Consider the following 22,508-nt stretch of genomic DNA (forward strand, 5'->3'; position numbering starts at 1 on the left):
GGACCTGCTGGACACTGTAAGCTCAGCAGCACCGCAGACTGCTACAGTAAGCTACTATAGTAGTATGTATCAAGAAGAAAGAAAAAAAAAAACACGGGTAGGTGGTATACAATTATGGATGGACTGCCGAGTGCCGACACAGAGGTAGCTACAGCCGTGGACTAACGTACTGTGTCTGCTGCTAATATAGACTGGATGATAATGATATGAAATCAATATATATATGTATATATAATATCACTAGTACTGCAGCCGGACAGGTAGATATATATTTATTAGGTAATGATGACTGATGACGGACCTGCTGGACACTGTCAGCTCAGCAGCACCGCAGACTGCTACAGTAAGCTACTATAGTAGTATGTATCAAGAAGAAAGAAAAAAAAAACCCACGGGTAGGTGGTATACAATTATGGATGGACTGCCGAGTGCCGACACAGAGGTAGCTACAGCCGTGGACTACCGTACTGTGTCTGCTGCTAATATAGACTGGATGATAATGAGATGAAATCAATATAATATCACTAGTACTGCAGCCGGACAGGTATGTATATTTATTATGTAATGACTGATGACGGACCTGCTGGACACTGTCAGCTCAGCAGCACCGCAGACTGCTACAGTAAGCTACTATACTATAGTAGTATGTACAAAGAAGAAAGAAAAAAAAAAAACCACGGGGAGGTGGTATACAATTATGGATGGACTGCCGAGTGCCGACACAGAGGTAGCTACAGCCGTGGACTACCGTACTGTGTCTGCTGCTAATATAGACTGGATGATAATGAGATGAAATCAATATATATATGTATATATAATATCACTAGTACTGCAGCCGGACAGGTATATATATTTATTATGTAATGACTGATGACGGACCTGCTGGACACTGTCAGCTCAGCAGCACCGCAGACTGCTACAGTAAGCTACTATAGTAGTATGTATAAAGAAGAATGGAAAAAAAAAAACCACGGGTAGGTGGTATACAATATTATATATATATATATATATATATATATATATATATATATATATATTATATACAATTATATATATATATATTAAACTGGTGGTGATTGATTATTAAACTGGTGGTCAGGTCACTGGTCACACTATCAGCAACTTGCAAGTAGTACTCCTAAGCAGACAATAACAAAATATATTATACTGGTCTGGTGGTCAGTGTGGTCACAATGGCAGTGTGGCACTGACTCTGGCAGCAAAAGTGTGCACTGTACGTTATATGTACTCCTGAGTCCTGCTCTCAGACTCTAACTGCTCCCCACTGTCAGTGTCTCCCCCACAAGTCAGATAATTAATACAGTCACACTATCTAATCTATATCACTTCAGCAAGTAGTAGTAGTATAGTAGTACTCCTCCTAATAATGCTCCCCAAAATTACTACTACTGTGTCTCTCTCTACTGTCTCACTCTCTTCTCTAAACGGAGAGGACGCCAGCCACGTCCTCTCCCTATGAATCTCAATGCACGTGTGAAAATGGCGGCGACGCGCGGCTCCTTATATAGAATCCGAGTCTCGCGATAGAATCCGAGCCTCGCGAGAATCCGACAGCGGGATGATGACGTTCGGGCGCGCTCGGGTTAACTGAGCAAGGCGGGAAGATCCGAGTCGCTCGGACCCGTGAAGAAAAAACTGAAGTTCGGGCGGGTTCGGATTCAGAGGAACCGAACCCGCTCATCTCTAGTTAATATATTAACAATCCGTGCATAAGCAGCGGCATCCCCCAGATGCACTGTACAATCACTGCAGCTGAATAACTCCCTCCATGAGTCCAGCACTGATCTGCCAGCACTGGCAACTCACTGATTCATGTGCAGTCTCTGCAATACATTCCAATACAAATGAGTCATGACTCATGTGCCGAGACACTGACTCGAGACACTTCACTGAACTGAGTCATGTGTCTCAACTCAGTTCAGTGAATCACTTTGCCCATGACTAATTGCACACTGTCTGGGCTAATCAGTCCTCTACCCATTAACAAGCTGCAGAGACGAGCACACGCTCCGCCTCCTCTCAGCCAGTTAGCATGTTCCCAGGAGGAGGATGCAGGTGCAGTAGCACTGCAGAATGGTGTGTGAGGAGCTGTGTGAGTCTGCCAGACTCCTGCTTCCATTGCCAAGCTGCGGAGTACTAAGCAGTTGGGAAGCAGATGACAACCATATAGACTACAGCAATCGTCAATGTCATGGGAGGTTTGTAAGCAGTGGCGTAACTACTGCCCCCGCAGCCACTGCGGAGGCTTGGAGGCGCAGGGCTGTGGGGGCGCCGTCACTTTCAGAGCAGATTGACATGCGGACTAGTCGTCCGCATGTCAATCTGCTAAATGTCCCCTCCAAAATGGCCGCTGCCGTGGAGGAAACATGCTAGAGATCATACTTGACCTCTAGCGTTCTAGGACAGCGGTGGCCAAACCACGACTCTCGAGCTGCATGCGGCTCTTTCATCCACCGCATGCGGCTCGGCTGGCTCCTGGCTGCCGCTGCCCGGCACACACACATGTCTCCGGCGGCGGTGTCTCTTCAATTCAGCGCCGGTCCGTGGGTCAATCAGAGCTCACGGACTGGCAGCTGAGGCTCCTGATTGTCTGCCAGACCGCGAGCTTTGATTGGCTTATGGACTGGCACCTAATTGAAGAGAGATACCGCCGCCAGAGAGTGAGGGGCAGGAGAAGCGCGTGCTGTGCTCTTCCCCCTTCACAAAACAACAGCAGCGCAGTGAGCAGCATGGGGGGAAGGGGAGGGGGGCATATCTGGCACTGTGGGGACACTCTCACCGGGGGCATAGCTAGCACTGTGGGGACACTGGCACTGGGGACATATCTGGCACTATGGGGACACTGGCACTGGGGGTATATCTGGCACTGTGAGGACACTGGCACTGGGGGCATATCTGGCACTGTGGGGACACTGGCACTGGGGGCATATTTGGCACCGTGGGGACACTGGCACTGGGGATATATCTGGCACTGTGTGGACACTGGCACTGGGGGCATAGCTAGCACTGTGGGGACACTGGCACTGGGGCATATCTGGCACTGTGGGGACACTGGCACTGGGGCATAGCTGGCACTGTGAGGACATGCATATCTGGCACTGGGGGCATATCTGGCACTGTGGGGACACTGGCACTGGGGACACTGGCACTGGGGGCATAGCTGGCACTGTGGGGACACTGGCACTGGGGGCATATCTGGCACTGTGGGGACACTGGCACTGGGGGCATAGCTGGCACTGTGAGGACATGTATATCTGGCACTGTCGGGACATGTATATCTGGCACTGGGGACACTGGCACTGGGGGCATAGCTGGCACTGTGGGGACATGTATATCTGGCACTGGGGGCATATCTGGCACTGTGGGGACACTGGCACTGGGGGCATATCTGGCACTGTGGGGGCACTGGGGGCATAGCTGGCACTGTAAGGACATGTATATCTGGCACTGTCGGGACATGTATATCTGGCACTGGGGGCATAGCTGGCACAGCATCAGCAATGGGGGGATCGGGCAGCGGTGCCCGCGGCACACTAAACAGAGGGGAGCTTGTTGAAATACCTGACAACAAGCATTACCCCCTGGCAATGAGCTTCACACACAGCGCATGAAACCTCTGGCAACGAGCATAACACCCACCCAGCGCATGAAACCCTTGGCAACGAGCATGACACCCTGAGCATGAAAAACCCTGGCACCGTGCATGGAACCAAGATCATGAAACCCCTGGCAACGATCATGTAATTTAAAAGTAATTAGAGGCCTTACTGTAGGGCTTTATGTATAATGGGCATTGCGGTGTGTGGCATAATATATAACGGGCATTGTGGTGTGTGGAATAATGTATCACAGACATTGTGGTATAATGTATACCGGGCATTGCGGTGTGTGGTATAATGTATACCGGGCATTGCGGTGTGTGTCATAATGTGTCGCAGACATGACGGTGTGGTATACTGTATCACGGGTATTGTATTTGGCATAATGTCTTAGGGGCATTGCAGTGTGTGTGTGTTATAATGTATAATGGGTATTGCGGTGTGTGTCATAATGTGTCACAGACATGACGGTGTATGGTATACTGTATCACGGGCATTGTATGTGGCATAATGTCTTAGGGGCATTGCAGTGTGTGGTATAATGTATAACGGGTATTGCGGTGTGTGTCATAATGTGTCACAGGCATGACGGTGTGTGGTATACTGTATCACGAGCATTGTATGTGGCATAATGTCTCAGGGGCATAATGTATAACGGGCATTGTGATGCGTGGTGTAATGTGTCACAGGCATTACAGTGTGTGTCATAATGTGTCACAGGCATTATGGTGTGTGGTATAATGTCTCGGGGACACTGCAGTGTGTGGCATAATGTCTTAGGGGCATTGCAGTGTGTAGCATAATTTTTCTCTAACGTCCTAGTGGATGCTGGGGACTCCGTCAGGACCATGGGGAATAGCGGGCTCCGCAGGAGACGGGGCACATCTAAAAAGCTCTTTAGGTCACATGGTGTGTACTGGCTCCTCCCCCTATGACCCTCCTCCAGGCTCCAGTTAGGTTTCTGTGCCCGGCCGAGTAGGGTGCAACCTGGATGGCTCTCTTATAGAGCTGTTTAGAAAAGTCTTTTTTAGGTTTAAACTAATCAGTGATACCTGCTGGCGACAGGATCACTGCAACGTGGGACTTAGGGGAGAGACTTGCAACTCACCTGCGTGCAGGAGGATTGAAGTCTTAGGCTACTGGACACTGAGCTCCAGAGGGAGTCGGAACACAGGTCAGCCTGGGGTTCGTCCCGGAGCCGCGCCGCCGATCCCCCTTACAGACGCTGAAGACGGCAGAGACGGAGGTCCGGTGACAGGCGGCAGAAGGCTTCTCAGTCTTCATAGAGGTAGCGCACAGCACTGCAGCTGTGCGCCATTGTTGTCTCACAGGCTCACTGACACGGTCACGGAGGGTGCAGGGCGCTGCTGGGGGCGCCCTGGGCAGCAATATAAATACCTAATTTGGCAAAAGAAATACACCACATATAGCCATTAAGGCTATATGTATGTATTTTAACCCAGGCCAGTATTAAAAAACCGGGAGGAAAAGCCCGCCGAGAAAGGGGCGGAGCTTATTCTCCTCAGCACACAGGCGCCATTTTCCCTCACAGAAAGGCTGAGGGGAAGGCTCCCATGCTCTCCCCTGCACTGCACTACAGAAACAGGGTTATAACAGAGAGGGGGGGCAATGATTTGGCGATATAAATATATATTAAATGCTATAAGGGAGGAACACTTATATAAAGGTTGTCCCTGTATAATTATAGCATTTTGGTGTGTGCTGGCAAACTCTCCCTCTGTCTCCCCAAAGGGCTAGTGGGTCCTGTCCTCTATCAGAGCATTCCCTGTGTGTGTGCTATAGGTCGGTACGTGTGTGTCGACATGTATGAGGAAAATGTTGGTGAGGAGACGGAGCAAATTGCCTGTAATAGTGATGTCACTCTCTAGGGAGTCGACACATGAATGGATGGCTTACTTATGGAATTACGTGATAATGTCAACACGCTGCAAGCCGGTTGACGACATGAGACAGCCGGCGGACAAATTAGTATTGGTCCAGGCGTCTCAGACACCGTCAGGGGCTTGTAAAAACGCCCATTTACCTCAGTCGGTCGACAGACACTGACACGGACACTGACCCCAGTGTCGACGGTGAAGAAACAAACGTATTTTTCCTTTAGGGCCACAAGTTACATGTTAAGGGCAATGAAGGAGGTGTTACATATTTCTGATACCACAAGTACCACAAATAAGGGTATTTTGTTGGGTGGGAATAAACTACTTGTAGTTTTGCCTGAATCAGATAAATTAAATGAAGTGTGTGATGATACGTGGGGTTCCTCCGATAGAAAGTTATGGGCGGTATACCCTTTCCCGCCAGAAGTAAGGGCGAGTTGGAAAACACACCTTAGGGTGGATAAGGCGCTCACACGCTTGTTAAAAACATGGCGTTACCGTCTCCAGATACGGCCGCCTCAAGGAGCCAGCTGATAGGATGCTGGAAAATATCATAACAGTATATACACACATACTGGTGTTATACTACGACCAGCAATCGCCTCAGCATGGATGTGCAGCGCTGAGGGGGCTTGGTCGGATTTCCTGACTGAAAATTTTGATACCCTTGACAGGGACAAGATTTTATTTACTATAGAGCATTTTAAGGATGCATTTCTATATATGCGTGATGCGCAGAGGCATATATTGTATTCTGGCATCAAGAGTAAATGTGATGTACATATCTGCCAGACGAAGACACGACAGTGGTCAGGTGAGGCAGATTACAGACGGCATATGGAAGTATTGCTGTATAAAGGGGCGGTCCATTGGACCTGGTGGCCATGGCAACAGCTGAAAAATCCACCTTTTGTTACCCCGAGTCACATATCGGCAAGAAAGGACACAGTCTTTTCAGTCTCAGTCCTTTCGTCCCCATACGGGCAGGCGGGCAAAGGCCAGTCATATCTGCCCAGGGGTAGAGGAAAGGGAAGAAGACTGCAGCAAGCAGCCCATTCCCAGGAACAGAAGCCCCTCACAGCTTCTGCCAAGTCCGCAGCATAACTCTGGGGCCGTACAAGCGGACTCAGGTGCGGTAGGGGGTCATCTCAAGAGTTTCAGCACGCAGTGGGCTCACTCGCAAGGGAACTCCGGGATCCTACATGTAGTATCCCAGGTGTACATTAGAAATTCGAGACGTCTCCCCCTCACACAATTCACAGGCTGTATTCCCAGCAGGTGATAATCAAAGTACCCCTTTTACAGAAGGGGGTAGTATTCCACACTATATTGTGGTACTGAAGCCAACCGGCTCGGTGAGATCTGAAATATTTGAACACTTACATACAAGCGTTCAAATCAAGATGGAGTCACTCGGAGCAGTGATAGCGAACCAGGAAGAAGGGGACGATATGGTGTCACTGGATATCAGGGACGCTTACCTACAGGTCCAAATTTGCCCTTCTCACCAAGGGTACTTCAGGTTCCTGGTACAGAACTGTCACTATCAGTTCAGACGCTGCCGTTTGGATTGTCCACGGCGCCCCGGGTCTTTACCAAGGTAATGGCCGGAATGATGAATTTTCTTAAAAGAAACATGGACGCTTTCCTGATAAGGGCAAGGTCCAGAGAACAGTTGGAGGTCGGAGTAGCACTATCTTAAGTAGTGCTACGACAGCACGAGTGGATTCTAAATATTCCAAAATCGCAGCTTTTTCCGACGACACGTCTACTGTTCCTAGGGATGATTCTGGACACAGTCCAGAAAAACGTGTTTCTCCCAGTGGAGAAAGCCAGGGAGTTATCCGAGATAATCGGGATCCTCCTAAAACCAAGAAAAGTGTCAGTGCATCATTGCACAAGAGTCCTGGTAAAAATGGTGGCTTATTACGAAGCAATTCCATTCGGCAGATTTCCCGCAAGAACTCTTCAATGGGATCTGCTGGACAAATGGTCCGGATCGCATCCTCAGATGCATCAGCGGATAACCCTATATCCAAGGACAAGGGTGTCTCTCCTGTGGTGATTACAGAGTGCTCATCTTCTAGAGGGCCGCAGATTCGGCATTCAGGATTGGATGCCGGTGACCACGGAGGCCAGCCTGAGAGGCTGGGGAACAGTCACACAAGGAAAAAATTTCCAGGGAAGTGTGATTAAGTCTGGAGAATTCTCTCCGCATAAATAAGCTTAGAGCAAATATATAATGCTCCAAACTTAGCAAGACCTCTGCTTCAAGGTCAGCCGGTATTGATCCAGTGGGATAACATCACGGCAGTCGCCCACGTAAACAGAAAGGGCGGCACAAGAAGCAGGAGGGCAGTGTCAAAACTGCAAGGATTTTTCGCTAGGCGGAAAATCATGTGATAGCACTGTCAGCAGTGTTCTTTCCGGGAGTGGACGACTGGGAAGCAGACTTCCTCAGCAGGCATTACCTCCACCCGGGAGAGTGGAAACTTCATAGGGAAGTTTTTCAGCATGATTGTGGACCGTTGGCAAAGACCAAAGGTGGACATGATGGCGTCCCGCCCGAACAAAAAACGGGACAGGTATTCCGCCAGGTCTTGAGACCTTCAGGCGATAGCTGTGGATGTTCTGGTAACACCGTGGGTGTACCAGTCAGTGTATGTGTTCCCTCCTCTGTTTCTCATAACCAAGGTATTGAGAATTATAAGACATAGAGGAGTATGAACTATACTAGTGGCTCCGGATTGGCCAAGAGGGACTTGGTACCCGGAACTTCAAGAGATGCTCACAGAGGACTAAGGGCCTGGGGAGCTAAGATGGGACTTGCTTCAGCAAGTACCATGTATATTCCAAGATTTACCGCGGCTGCGTGTGACGGCATGGCGGTTGAATGCCGGATCCTGAAGGGAAAAGACATTCCATAAGAGGTCATACCTACCTTGGTTAAAGCCAGGAAGGAGGTGACCGCACAACGTCATCACCACATGTGGTGAAAATATGTTGCGTGGGTAAGGCCAGGAAGGCTCCACGAAGGAAATTCAACTAGGTCGATTTCTGCACTTCCTGAAAACAGGAGTGTTTTGAGCCTCAAATTGGGGTTCATTAAGATTTAAATTTCGGCCCTGTAGATTTTCTTCCAGAAAAAAAATTGACTTCAGTTCCTGAAGTCCAGATTATAAAGGGTGTATTGCATATACAGTTTTTTTGTGCCTCTAGGGGCACCGTGAGATCTCAACATAGTGTTGGGATTCCTTAAAATCATATTGGTTTGAACCGCTCAAATCTGTGGATTTGAAATATCTCACATGGAAAGTGACCATGCTGTTGACCAATATCTCACATGGAAAGTGACCATGTTGTTAGCCCTGGCCTCGGCCAGGCGATTGTCAGAATGGGCGGCTGTGTCTTACAAAAGCCCATATTATAATTTTCCATTTGAACAGGGCAGAACTGGGACTCGTCTCCAGTTTCTTCCTAAAGGGGTGTCAGCGTTTTCACCTGAAACAACCTATTGTGGTGCCTGAGGCTACTGGGGACTTGGAGGACTCCAAGTTACTAGACGTTGTCAGGGCCCTAAAAATAAATATATATATATATATATATATATATATATATATATATATATATATATATATATATATATATATATATATATATATATATATATATATATATATATATATAGTTAGGACGGCTTGCTGTTTATATTGTATGCACCCAACAAGCTGGGTGCGTCTGCTTCTAAGCAGTCTATTGCACGCTGGATTTGTAGTACAATTCAGCTTGCACATTCTGTGGCAGGCCTGTCACAGTCGAAATATGTAGATGCCATTCCACAAGGATGGTGGCATTCATCCTGGGCGGCTGCCCGAGGAGTCTCGGCATTATAACTTTGTCGAGCAGTTACGTAGTCAAGGGAGAACACGTTTGTAAAATTTTACAAATTTGATACTCTGGCTAAAGAGGACCTGGAGTTCTCTCATTCGGTGCTGCAGAGTCATCCGCACTCTCCCGCCCGTTTGGGAGCTTTGGTATAATCCCCATGGTCCTGACGGAGTCCCCAGCATCCACTAGGACGTTAGAGAAAATAAGATTTTACTTACCGATAAATCTATTTCTCGTAGTCCGTAGTGGATGCTGGGCGCCCATCCCAAGTGCGGATTGTCTGCAATGTTTGTACATAGTTATTGTTACAAAAAAATCGGGTTATTACTATTGTTGTGAGCCATCTTCTTAGAGGCTACTTCGTTTTGTTATCATACTGTTAACTGGGTTCAGATCACAAGTTGTACGGTGTGATTGGTGTGGCTGGTATGAGTCTTACCCGGGATTCAAGATCCTTCCTTATTGTGTACGCTCGTCCGGGCACAGTACCTAACTGAAGCCTGGAGGAGGGTCATAGGGGGAGGAGCCAGTACACACCATGTGACCTAAAGAGCTTTTTAGATGTGCCCTGTCTCCTGCGGAGCCCGCTATTCCCCATGGTCCTGACGGAGTCCCCAGCATCCACTACGGACTACGAGAAATAGATTTATCGGTAAGTAAAATCTTATTATAACGGGCATTGCAGTGTGGCGTAATGTGTCACAGGCATCACGGTGTGTGGCATAATGGTCTAAGGGCCATTGCAGTGTGTTGCATAATGTGTAAGGGGCATTACTATAAGGAGGAATAATGACAAATAATGTAAGGGGCATGAATCAGGATTATTTTATTTTTATTCCTGTGGTGGCCAATGTCTCTGCATGCAGGTTGCAAAAGTGGGGTATAATAAGGTAGTCTTTTCCTGCAACGCCACTTTCAGCGAAGCCACACCCATTCTAATGAAGCCACACCCCTTTTTTGGCGCAAATTCTTCACTTTGCTAGTGCCAATTATGAGGAAGGGGGGGATGGGGGTGCCAGAGAATTTTTTGCCTTGTGGGAGAAAAATTTCTAGTTACGCCACTGTTTGTAAGCTCTGAAGGGTACAGCTATTAATGCTACCTGAAACTGTAGGCAGAGAATGGATGCTGGTTTGTTTATTGGAATGTAAATACACTGAAATAAGCACTACTTATTACCTATTGGTCTGTGAAAGTGCCTGATTGGTTAGTTCTAGAGATGTGCACCGAACATTTTTTGGGTTTTGTGTTTTGGTTTTGGATTCGGTTCCGCTGCCGTGTTTTGGATTCGGACGCGTTTTGGCAAAACCTCCCTGAAAATTTTTTGTCGGATTCGGGTGTGTTTTGAAATCAGGTGTTTTTTTTCAAAAACCCTTCAAAAACAGCTTAAATCATAGAATTTTGGGGTAATTTTGATCCCATAGCATTATTAACCTCAATAACCATAATTTCCACTCATTTCCAGTCTATTCTGAACACCTCACAATATTATTTTTAGTCCTAAAATTTGCACCGAGGTCGCTGGATGACTAAGCTAAGCGACCCAAGTGTCCGGCACAAACACCTGGCCCATCTAGGAGTGGCACTGCAGTGTCAGACAGGATGGCACTTAAAAAAATTAGCCCCAAACATCACATGATGCAGAGATAAAAAAAAAAAAAAAAAAAAGAGGTGCAAGATGGAATTGTCCTTGGGCCCTCCCACCCACCCTTATGTTGTATAAACAGGACATGCACACTTTAACAAACCCATCATTTCAGTGCCAGGGTCTGCCACACGACTGTGGCTGAAATGACTGGTTGGTTTGGGCCCCCACCAAAAAAGAAGCAATCAATCTCTCCTTGCACAAACTGGCTCTCATCCGATTCCTCACCCCTTTCACTGTGTACATCCCCCTCCTCACAGATTATTAATTCGTCCCCACTGGAATCCACCATCTCAGGTCCCTGTGTACTTTCTGGAGGCAATTGCTGGTGAATGTCTCCACGGAGGAATTGATTATAATTAATTTTGATGAACATCATCTTCTCCACATTTTCTGGAAGTAACCTCGTACGCCGATTGCTGACAAGGTGACCGGCTGCACTAAACACACTTTCGGAGTACACACTGGAGGGGGGGCAACTTAGGTAAAATAAAGCCAGTTTGTGGAAGGGCCTCCAAATTGCCTCTTTTTCCTGCCAGTATACGTACGGACTGTCTGACATGCCTACTTGGATGCGGTCACTCATATAATCCTCCACCATTCTTTCAATGGTGACAGAATCATATGCAGTGACAGTAGACGACATGTCAGTAATCATTGGCAGGTCCTTCAGTCCGGACCAGATGTCAGCACTCGCTCCAGACTGCCCTGCATCACCGCCAGCGGGTGGGCTCGGAATTCTTAGCCTTTTCCTCGCAGCCCCAGTTGCGGGAGAATGTGAAGGAGGAGCTGTTGGCGGGTCACGTTCCGCTTGACTTGACAAGTGTCTCACCAGCAGGTCTTTGAACATCTGCAGACTTGTGTCTGCCGGAAAGAGAGATACAACGTAGGCTTTAAACCTAGGATCTAGCACGGTGGCCAAAATGTAGTGCTCTGTTTTCAACAGATTGACCACCCGTGAATCCTGGTTAAGCGAATTAAGGGCTCCATCCACAAGTCCCACAGGCCTAGCGGAATCGCTCCATTTTAGCTCCTCCTTCAATCTCTCCAGCTTCTTCTGCAAAAGCCTGATGAGGGGAATGACTTGACTCAGGCTGGCAGTGTCTGAACTGACTTCACGTGTGGCAAGTTCAAAGGGTTGCAGAACCTTACTCAACGTTGAAATCATTCTCCACTTCGCTTGAGTCAGGTGCATTCCCCCTCCTTTGCCTCTATCGTAGGCAGATGTATAGGCTTGAATGGCCTTTTGCTGCTCCTCCATCCTCTGAAGCATATAGAGGGTTGAATTCCACCTCGTTACCATCTCTTGCTTCAGATGATGGTGGGGCAGGTTCATGAGTGTTTACTGGTGCTCCAGTCTTCGTCATGCGGTGGCTGAATGCCGAAAGTGGCCCGCAATTCTTCGGGCCGCCGACAGCATCTCTTGCACGCCCCTGTCATTTTTAAAAAAATTCTGCACCACCAAATTCAATGTATGTGCAAAACATGGGACGTGCTGGAATTTGCCCACATGTAATGCACGCACAATATTGGTGGCGTTGTCCGATGTCACAAATCCCCAGGAGAGTCCAATTGGGGTAAGCCGTTCTGCGATGATGTTCCTCAGTTTCCTCAAGAGTTTGTCAGCTGTGTGCCTCTTATGGAAAGCGGTGATACAAAGCGTAGCCTGCCTAGGAACGAGTTGGCGTTTGCGAGATGATGCTACTGGTGCCGCCACTGCTGTTCTTGCTGCTGGAGGCAATACATCTACCCAGTGGGCTGTCACAGTCATATAGTCCTGAGTCTGCCCTGCTCCACTTGTCCACATGTCCGTGGTTAAGTGGACATTGGGTACAACTCCATTTTTTAGGACACTGGTGACTCTTTTTCTGACATCTGTGTACATTCTCGGTATCGCCTGCCTAGAGAAATGGAACCTAGATGGTATTTGGTACCGGGGACACAGTACCTCAAGCAATTCTCTAATTCCCTGTGAATTAATGGTGGATCCCGGACACACGTTTAACACCACTGCAGCTGCCAAGACCTGAGTTATCCGCTTTGCAGCAGGATGACTGCTGTGATATTTCATCTTCCTCGCAAAGGACTGTTGGACAGTCAATTGCTTACTGGAAATAGTACAAGTGCTCTTCCGACTTCCCCTCTGGGATGACGATCGACTCCCAGCAGCAACAACAGCAGCGCCAGCAGCAGTAGGCGTTACACTCAAGGATGCATCGGAGGAATCCCAGGCAGGAGAGGACTCATCAGACTTGCCAGTGACATGGCCTGCAGGACTATTGGCTTTCCTGTCTAAGGAGGAAATTGACACTGAGGGAGTTGGTGGTGTGGTTTGCATGAACTTGGTTACAAGAGGAAGGGATTTCGTTGTCAGTGGACTGCTTCCGCTGTCACCCAAAGTTTTTGAGCAGGGACACAGGACCTTAATTAACTGTCTAAAATTAGATGCATCGATGACAGATGTTGGACGCAGATCTAATACTGGCATATCCACTAAGGGCTTCAGTGATCTGCTTTGCAACTGGATGGCAGCTTTCATACTTGCTTCCTATTTCACAGTCAATTGTTGTTTGAAACGGCTAGACTTCTTGGTCCCCTTCTGAGATAAAGATTCACCCCCAGTTGCAGCTCTTATGTGCAAGGATTCTTCTGGGGAATCCTTGATAGGGGAGGAGTCAGTTAGCCTTTCCAAATTTGATGCAGGAGGGATATCTCCGATCATTAATGAGGAGATTGATCATGAAGGTGTTGGTGGTGGAGACTACATGTGCTGGGATATGGCTGAGAGCTAACTGATGCGAGACTGCCTGATATTATTTTATTGTATTTTTCAGATTTTCCCAAATACTTTGCATGAACTCACTGGAAATGACGTAACAGGGAGGAGGCTCCTATATGGTTAATGTCCCTACTTCTGCATTGGCTTCACAAATGGTACAGATGACTTGACAAACGTGTTAAAGCTGATTAACTTACAGGATGAAAACCTTATTTCAATAAAGTTCAATCCGCTGCGGCCGCTGAATACAGTCCTTAACCTCTGTACTGTTTACACACCTCGCGTACACAAGCCCGTACCGTGTACGCACTTTGCGTACACGTCGCAATGGACATACAAAGTACACACTTTGCGTACACACACCCCGACACGCTGTAAGCACAATGCAGCTACACGTGTGGCTGGAATACACTTTAAACCTTAGCAGGAAAGGGACACGACACCAATTGTATTTAAAATATGTTGGGATCCGACCCACCAACAGTTATTTACTAACAGGGGGTTACAATAGTAATACAATCACTATAAGAGATACAGGCTACAATCAATTATACATACGTTTGTTTCGCCAGCGCCACCCGGTCCCGGTCCTCAGTCAATCAAGATAGATGACCTTCAGAGAATGTGTGTAGCCGGCCAGGCAGCATGGCTTTTATACATTTGTCCAAATCATGATACAATAGAAACTGTAATCTCTTCACCTATAGGTCAAAGGGATGGACATTTACAGTACAGGAGGGGTCAAAAATCGTTTTGAATAGGTGGGCGATGCCTGGTCCAGGTGCACTTGCAGATGGTCTCCACTGGGTTCCCGCCGAATATCAAAGTACAGTAAATACAGTGTAATATTAATATTCTGTTCCTGCGCATAGATATGTGCAGGAGCGTGCTATCTTCTGCAAACTGCTACCGGATTATTGCTCTTAAAATATTTTACAGCTGGATACCAAACACCACCTCCTAACCTAATGCTGTCCCCTCATATCCTGTAAAGGTGAATCCCTTTGTTGTTGTACCCTTTAAGCAAGTGTAACTCGCTGGTGTGGTGCATGTGGGCTATGTGTAAATCGTGCACTATGTGGATTAAATATGAAATGTGTCTTTCAACAGATCTCTGCCCAGTAGATTAGTCGGAGCTGATGCAGCCAGCAGAAAGGACTGTTTTGTCTGCAAGGGCCCTATCATAATCTCTGCAGGTCTACTCAAAGGGTATTGTTGCACCGTTCCTGTTACTCCCATTGCCGAAATCATTTTACCCGTGGTTTTTATACCTGTTTTTCAACACTGACCCGGCTGCCCCTGTATCTACAAGAAAAGGTAGTGGTACACCAGCTACATCAACCATGACCTCAGGTTCACTACCAAGGCTAGCAATCATTTTCACTGGCTGTAGACTACAGGTGTGGCCTAACCTCTATTGTGTAGTGCAGCGGTGGCCAACCTGTGGCTCTTGAGCCACATGCGGCTCTTTCTTAAAATGTGGCTCCGAGTCCTAAGACACAAAGTCACATGACCACAACAGAGTCGGTAACCACTGCTCTCCAGAAAAACATGCAGCAGCACTATGGGGCCTTAGAACTGAGGGAGACAGATACTAGAGATGAGACACCCACCAGCAAACAGACTACACATAAGGGGCTGCTGTAATGGCATGAATTGGGGGAAGCTGAAGTGACACATGAGGGTGCTGGCTGAAGTGACAGGAGGGTGCTGGCTGAAGTGACAGGAGGGTGCTGGTTGGAGTGAAAAGAGGGTGCTGGTTGGAGTGACACATGGGGGAGCTGAAGTGTATTATGTGAATCTGGATTTTTCAATATATTTTATGTGGATCTGGCTTTTACAATTATTTTATGTGCAAGTGGCTTTTTCAATGTATTTTATGTTGGATCTGGCTTTTTCAGTGTATTTTATACCAGGGGCATGGCCTAGAAGGCACAAGGCCACACCCCATTTTTGCATGTGCGCCTTCGGCTCGATGTAAGCTCTTTGACGTACCTAACACATTTTTTTAGGCTCTTTGTCTCTGACTGGTTGGCCACCCCTGGTGTAGTGGGACCTTCCTGCACCGCATTGGCAGCTACGATATGTGGGGGGGGATATAACTGTGGGTTTTCGGAGGCCTGCCAGTCCCTCCTGGCTGGGTACCTCCGTGTTTCCCCTCTATGCGGCTCATAATCCCTTCTATGTGGTCCCTGATCCCAACTATGTGTATTGTAGCATGGTTCGTATTCAGGTCTAGGGGGTCTATATACGCTATGTGTCCCGCTACTTTTACAGTCTCTGGCATAGTGCCCTTCTTTCCTGCAAAGAAAACATGTGATTGAATGTGACCTACCATCAGGGATCTGGGGTTTAGGCTGATGGGGCTTTCCTGTAAGAGCCTGTATACTTACTGTCATCAGCTTCTCCCCTTGCGACTCCCTGTGTTTAGTGATATTACGATCATGCTCGATAGCGGACTCTCTCAGCGCAGCCACCGAAATACCTCTCCAATTTGGCAGAGAGGTTTGCACCCTTGTCCTCAGTGCCTCCTTTAATCCATCCATTAGCACAGAGACAGCTACCTCCCTGTGGTTGGCATTCTCTTTAATATCCTCTATCCCAGTGTATCTAGCCATTTTCTGCAGTGCTCTATGGAAATATTCGGATGCCATTTCACTTTCCTTCTGTCTTATGGAGAAAATTTTGTTCCATTTAACAACAGTAGGGAAATACACTCCTAATTGCAGGTTGATTTGCCTTACATTCTCCTGATTGTACTCATCAGTGAGAGGCACTTCTGCATCTAATTTACAATCCGTTATGAATTTTGGGATGTAAATATTTGAGGGTAAACACACTCGCAGCACTGTTTGCCAATCTTTATTCGTGGGCTCATGGGCATTGCCCAATTCTTTAATTAATTTCTGTCATCCGACTAGATCTTTTCTGGGATCTGGGAATTCTGACATAATCGATCTCAGTTCTGATCGGGACCAGGGACAATGCATTGCAATGTTCCTGAGGTGAGTTACTCCCTAACTATCTGTTTTCCCATTTGGCACTGCAATCACCCTGACTGGATTTAACTCAACCACATCCTGTTTGTTTGACTCTATAATATGGGGAGCTATTGTCTCTGCATAATGTATGGTACCGTACTTACCGGTGGACACAACCTCACTCACCCCTCTGCTGGGGGGTATCGCTACTGTTCTCGCCGGTTGGGCCGTGCCCACCTGAGTATCCTGCATGGTGGCTGTTAAAGAGAGTACCTATATCGTACTGGGCTCATCATTATCCTCACAATCCTGGGGAAAATTCAAAATGGGATACAACTGGCAAGGGTTAGGGTTATCACATTGATTAATCATTTTTCTATCCTTTACCAATGCACCATTGGTTGTAGCCAATCTCTCCCCATCGACAAATGGCGGTGGTGGTGCGCTCGCAATCGCTTTCCCGCTAGGTTTGGAACTTGCTGTGCGAGCCAGTCCCTTTGCACGTCCCCCTCTTGCTGCCACAAGTTTAAACAGTCGGTATGTCCAGAGGCGGAACTACCGCCAGTGCAACCAGTGCGTTGCACTAGGGCCCGCCTCTGTCCAGGGGCCCAAAGCATGTAATGAGTCAAACTGACTCATTACATGCCGCTGTGTGCTGCGGGCAACCGCTGCCCGCAGCACACAGCCGCTCAGAGAGGAGAGGAGCGCACTGCAGCGGCCACGGGGGAAAAGGAGGAGGAGGGAGGTGGAGGAGGGAGCCGCAGCAGCGCTTTGTTACTGCTGGAGGCGCTGCTGCTGTCCCTCTGCTTCACTATAGGCTGTCTTCCGAGAACAGCCTATAGTGAAGCAGAGGGACAGCAGCAGCAGCGCCTCCACCAATAACACAGCGCTGCTGCAGCTCCCTCCTCCACCTCCCTCCTCCTCCTTCTCTCCTGCCCGGGAATCATGGCCAGAAGCTGCACTGAGGAGCCTGAGCCAGCGGAAAGGGTAAGTATAATTCTTTCTTTCTGTCTTTCTTTCTGTCTTTCTTTCTGTCTTTCTTTCTGTCTTTCTTTCTGTCTTTCTTTCTGTCTTTCTTTCTGTCTTTCTTTCTTTCTTTCTGTCTTTCTTTCTGTCTTTCTTTCTGTCTTACTTTCTTTCTTTCTTGGGACTGTCTGCCGTAATGTGTAAAAAGGGGGATTCTGCCTGCCGCAATGTGTAAAAATGGGGAATCTGCCTGCCGCAATGTGTAAAAATGGGGAATCTGCCTGCCGCAATGTGTAAAAAGGGGGAATCTGCCTGCCGCAATGTGTAAAAATGAGGAATCTGCTTGCCGCAATGTGTAAAAAGGGGGAATCTGCCTGCCGCAATGTGTAAAAAGGGGGAATCTGCCTGCTGCAATGTGTAAAAAGGGGGAATCTGCCTGCCGTAATGTGTAAAAAGGGGGAATCTGCCTGATGTAATGTGTAAAAAGGGGGAATCTGTCTGCCGTGATGTGTAAAAAAGGGGAATCTTTGCCGCAATGTGTAAAAAGGGGGAATCTGCCTGACGTGATGTGTAAAAAGGGGGAATCTCTGCCGCAATGTGTAAAAAGGGGGAATCTGCCTGACGTGATGTGTAAAAAGGGGGAATCTGCCTGCCGCAATGTGTAAAAAGGGGGAATCTGCCTGCCGTAATGTGTAAAAAGGGGGACGCTGTCTGCCGTAATGTGTAACAAGGGCACGCTGTCTGCCGTAATGTGTAAAAAGGGGACGCTGTCTGCCGTTATGTGTAAAAAGGGCACGCTGTCTGCCGTTATGTGTAAAAAGTGTACGCTGTCTGCCGCTATGTTTAACAAGGGCACGCTGTCTGCCGTTATGTGTAAAAAGTGTGCGCTGTCTGCCGCTATGTGTAACAAGAGCACGCTGTCTGCCGTTATGTGTAAAAAGGGAACGCTGTCTGCCGTTATGTGTAAAAAGTGCACGCTGTCTGTCGTTATGTGTAAAAAGGGGGACGCTGTCTGCCGTAATATGTAAAAAGGGGACGCTGTCTGCCGTAATGTGTAAAAAGAGGAATCTGTCCGCCGTAAGGTGTAAAAGGGTCTCTACCTGGTGTAGTGGTGCTACTGTGTGGCGTAATTTGAATAATGGAGACTACTGTGCACCGTTTTATGAACTGGTATTATTTTGTGGCCACACCCCTTCCCCACGAACCCATGCCACTATGTATTTTTGCGCGCGTCTACGGCGCGCACTGCCCCTGTTTTGCATGCAGGGGTGGGGCTCCGATGCCGTTTCTTGCACACAGTGCTAAAATGTCTAGTTACGGCACTGTTGCTAGGTATCCATTTCTCTGGCCCTGAGCAGGTCCCCCTCTCCAGGGGTGAGGGGGTGGACTTGGATGGGATGGGGGGGGGCAAAGCATTTTGTCGCACCTGGGCCCACCGCTCGCTAGTTCCGCCACTGGGTATGTCTGATCCTTTGTTTCCTAGATTTGATCAGACATATTCTAATCCTTATGTTCTGTAATACCTCTGGTTCAAAACTACCCATCCTAGGGAATGATGCCCTATCTTCAGCAGTCATACGCACCCATTCATTGCAAAAAGCCTCCGTGCGTGGACCATATTTCTCACACATAATAAACCTCACTGACCCCCTGGGCCACGGCTCTCCTGCCTGAACCCTGGCGACTACACGCCCACTGCTTGTGCAATTGGATCCCATCGTAGACTTCTTGCCTGATACACAATCCCCAAATGCACAACACAAATAGACGGTGAAAGACACCTAGCGCTTTCACTCGCTCCTTCTCTGCTGACGTACCACGACTCACTCTAATAGTGACCACCGCGTACCCAGTGAGGAGCCTAACTGGTTTCTTTTAACTGGAAGTTATAGGAGTAACTTACCTTTTCCAGTGAATATCTACCGTTGAAGATTTTCCTGAGAGAGACCAGCAAAAACTTCCCTTTTTGTTATACACAAATCACGCTTGCATATGCTCTACACTGCGCTAATGATACCGCAGTTTGTGCAAAAGCTTGCAAAAATGGTATCACGTTGCGCCACGTATCGCACGTACAAACGCGCGGTCCAATCGCACAGCGTATAGGTATTTGTTACCTATCCGCCCTACGACCAATGGAGTCGAATCCACAAGCTGCGCTCCTCAGCTGGAGCGTAACACAAAGCCTTAACTTCAATTCATAATTCTAAACTTCACAATGCACAATTCTATATCACGCTCCTCTGCAAATCTCCCCACGATTTGCGTATTTCTCTATCTGTTAATGTAGGTCAGCCGCCTTATGCCGCCAAGCCTCCGCTTATTTGGTATCACCATGGGATCCCGACTTCCGGGGTTCAATCCACTCACTCCTACTTTCAGCTCACACAAATACACAGTGTTTTTCTGTACAGAAAATATCACTCCCTTTGACCGGTTACCTTACCCCAGAGGGTAGTACAGTTTAAACAAAATCTTACACTAATCTGCTTTTGAAATCGGATAGTTATGTGCTATTTGTATTAAAGTATAGTATCCCGCCTTTAATTGAACAACTATCGTGTCGTTTTACTTTGCGCCCGCAATCCTACACAACCTTGCGTAAACATGCGACCGTGCGTGCCTTTAAGCCACGTGTGCGACCCTGCGCCACGTGCACGCTTCTGCACTTTGTCGGTACCACATGTACAAACGTGCGTCCGCAACTCAATAAACCTCACAATCTCTATAAATGTGAGCAATAAAAACTACTATCGCTCACTGAACACAACACACAATTTTTTTCCGTATTAACCTAAACGACCAGGCTGACACTGCGTTTTGTGTTTTACAATTACACCCTTAATACACTATTTCAAATATCTATATAGCATACAAATGTATCCGATTTCACACAGATCTATAATGACTGTTAATAACCTATGGCAACAATATGTGGGAGAGTATGCAAAGTATTGGTACGCTTTGTGTACGCTTTTCCAGACAAAAATATTACACACAGATTTTAAATAGCTTTTTTTCCTGTGTCCTCCGGGTTACGTCAGCACCTCTTAAGACTGCAGTACAGACGTGATCTAACAAAACAAAAGAGGGTTTTAAAACACCCAAGCAACCAGAAAAAGGTTTACCTAAAGATGCGTCTCCACCCTTTGTTGCTAGATCAAAGTCTGTTTTATGGCCTGCAAGTCTATGAGTGTGTGAAAAACCAGACTGAGCCCCCAATTGTTAAAGCTGATTAACTTACAGGATGAAAAAGCAATACCTTATTTCAATAAAGTTCAAGCCGCTGCGACCGCTGAATACAATAGTAATACAATCGCAATAAGAGATACAGGCTACAATCAATGATACATACGTTTGTTTCGCCAGCACCACCCGGTCCCGGTCCTCAGTCAATCAAGATAGATGACCTTCAGAGAATGTGTGTAGCCGGCCAGGCAGCGTGGCTTTTATACATTTGTCCAAATCATGATACAATAGAAACTGTAATCTCTTCACCTATAGGTCAAAGGGCTGGTCATTTACAGTACAGGAGGGGTCATAGGTTGGTTTGAATAGGTGGGCGATGCCTGGTCCAGGTGCACTTGCAGATGGTCTCCACTGGGTTCCCACCGAATATCAAAGTACAGTAAATACAGTGTAATATTAATATTCTGTTCCTGCGCATAGATATGAGCAGGAGCGTGCTATCTTCTGCAAACTGCTACCGGATTATTGATCTTAAAATACCTTACAGCTGGATACCAAACACCACCTCCTAACCTAATGCTGTCCCCTCATATCCTGTAAAGGTGAATCCCTTTGTTGTTGTACACTTTAAGCGAGTGCAACTCGCTGGTGTGGTGCATGTGGGCTATGTGTAAATTGTGCACTATGTGGATTAAATATGAAATGTGTCTTTGTGGCTTTTCCATGCAAATGCATATGCTACCGTAATGACTCATACCACGCGCTAATACGCATCACCGCGTGAGCGGTTATACACAACCTGTGAGTATGTGCACGCACGGCAGAATAAGTACGCGCACGGAGGCCATCTGTGTGGTGTTTGTACATGATGTGTATGGCTGTAAACGTTTGTTGAAGTAGAAAATATATCAGGATTTGGGTAAAATTGTGGCTTTTATGGTCTTATACCCAGGCATGCCACACTCACAAATGGCTAACGTAGACACCCATAGACTCTTCTCAGGGTTTGTGAACACACAGTTTGTTGTTCAGCTGTAGTGTTCTCTTTTTTTGGGTACTGATTTGTCTGTTTCTTTCTCTACTAGACTCAGAGCGAGAAGGTGTCGCGTCAGCATATGAGGTTACAGAAGAAGATGCATAGCAGGACCACCACTTGCAAACAAAGGCCATGGTCTGAGCCTTTCCTTGCTACTGCGTGGGGTGTATGGCATGTTTGCAATTTTATGTATTTGACAGTAAACATTCCCTATATTATTAGAGGTGATGTTCTCTTTAACATTGTGAAATATTGTTTAGATTTCTGATTAATTTCTTAAATTTTGTTTCCCCTGAAATACCTTTAGTAGATGTTGAAGTACTATCATGACTGTCACGACCACCGGCCGATTCTCCATATACGCCAATACGAGAATCGCTATGTGTGACTACTGGATGACTTTAAACCTGAAACAGCCACCAGCAAGAAGGTTTAGCGACTAAACGCAAGGCCATCTTTGCTTCGGCTTACACAATTATTAATAAGTCACAATATGATAGCATGGACC

General features: G+C 47.2%; 1 long non-coding RNA gene across 1 annotated transcript in view; it reads left to right on the plus strand.

Annotated features, from left to right (window-relative positions):
* LOC134970037 (uncharacterized) overlaps nucleotides 1-22,221 on the plus strand; it is a 51,071-nt gene extending 28,850 nt beyond the window's left edge. The window contains exon 2 of the long non-coding RNA XR_010189625.1: nucleotides 22,050-22,221. This is a non-coding gene — a long non-coding RNA (uncharacterized LOC134970037). The remainder of the gene's footprint in view (nucleotides 1-22,049) is intronic.
* The last annotated feature ends 287 nt before the right edge of the window (nucleotides 22,222-22,508 follow it).

The sequence above is a fragment of the Pseudophryne corroboree genome, chromosome 11 (assembly GCF_028390025.1).
Source record: "Pseudophryne corroboree isolate aPseCor3 chromosome 11, aPseCor3.hap2, whole genome shotgun sequence".
In the NCBI taxonomy this organism is placed as follows: domain Eukaryota; kingdom Metazoa; phylum Chordata; class Amphibia; order Anura; family Myobatrachidae; genus Pseudophryne; species Pseudophryne corroboree.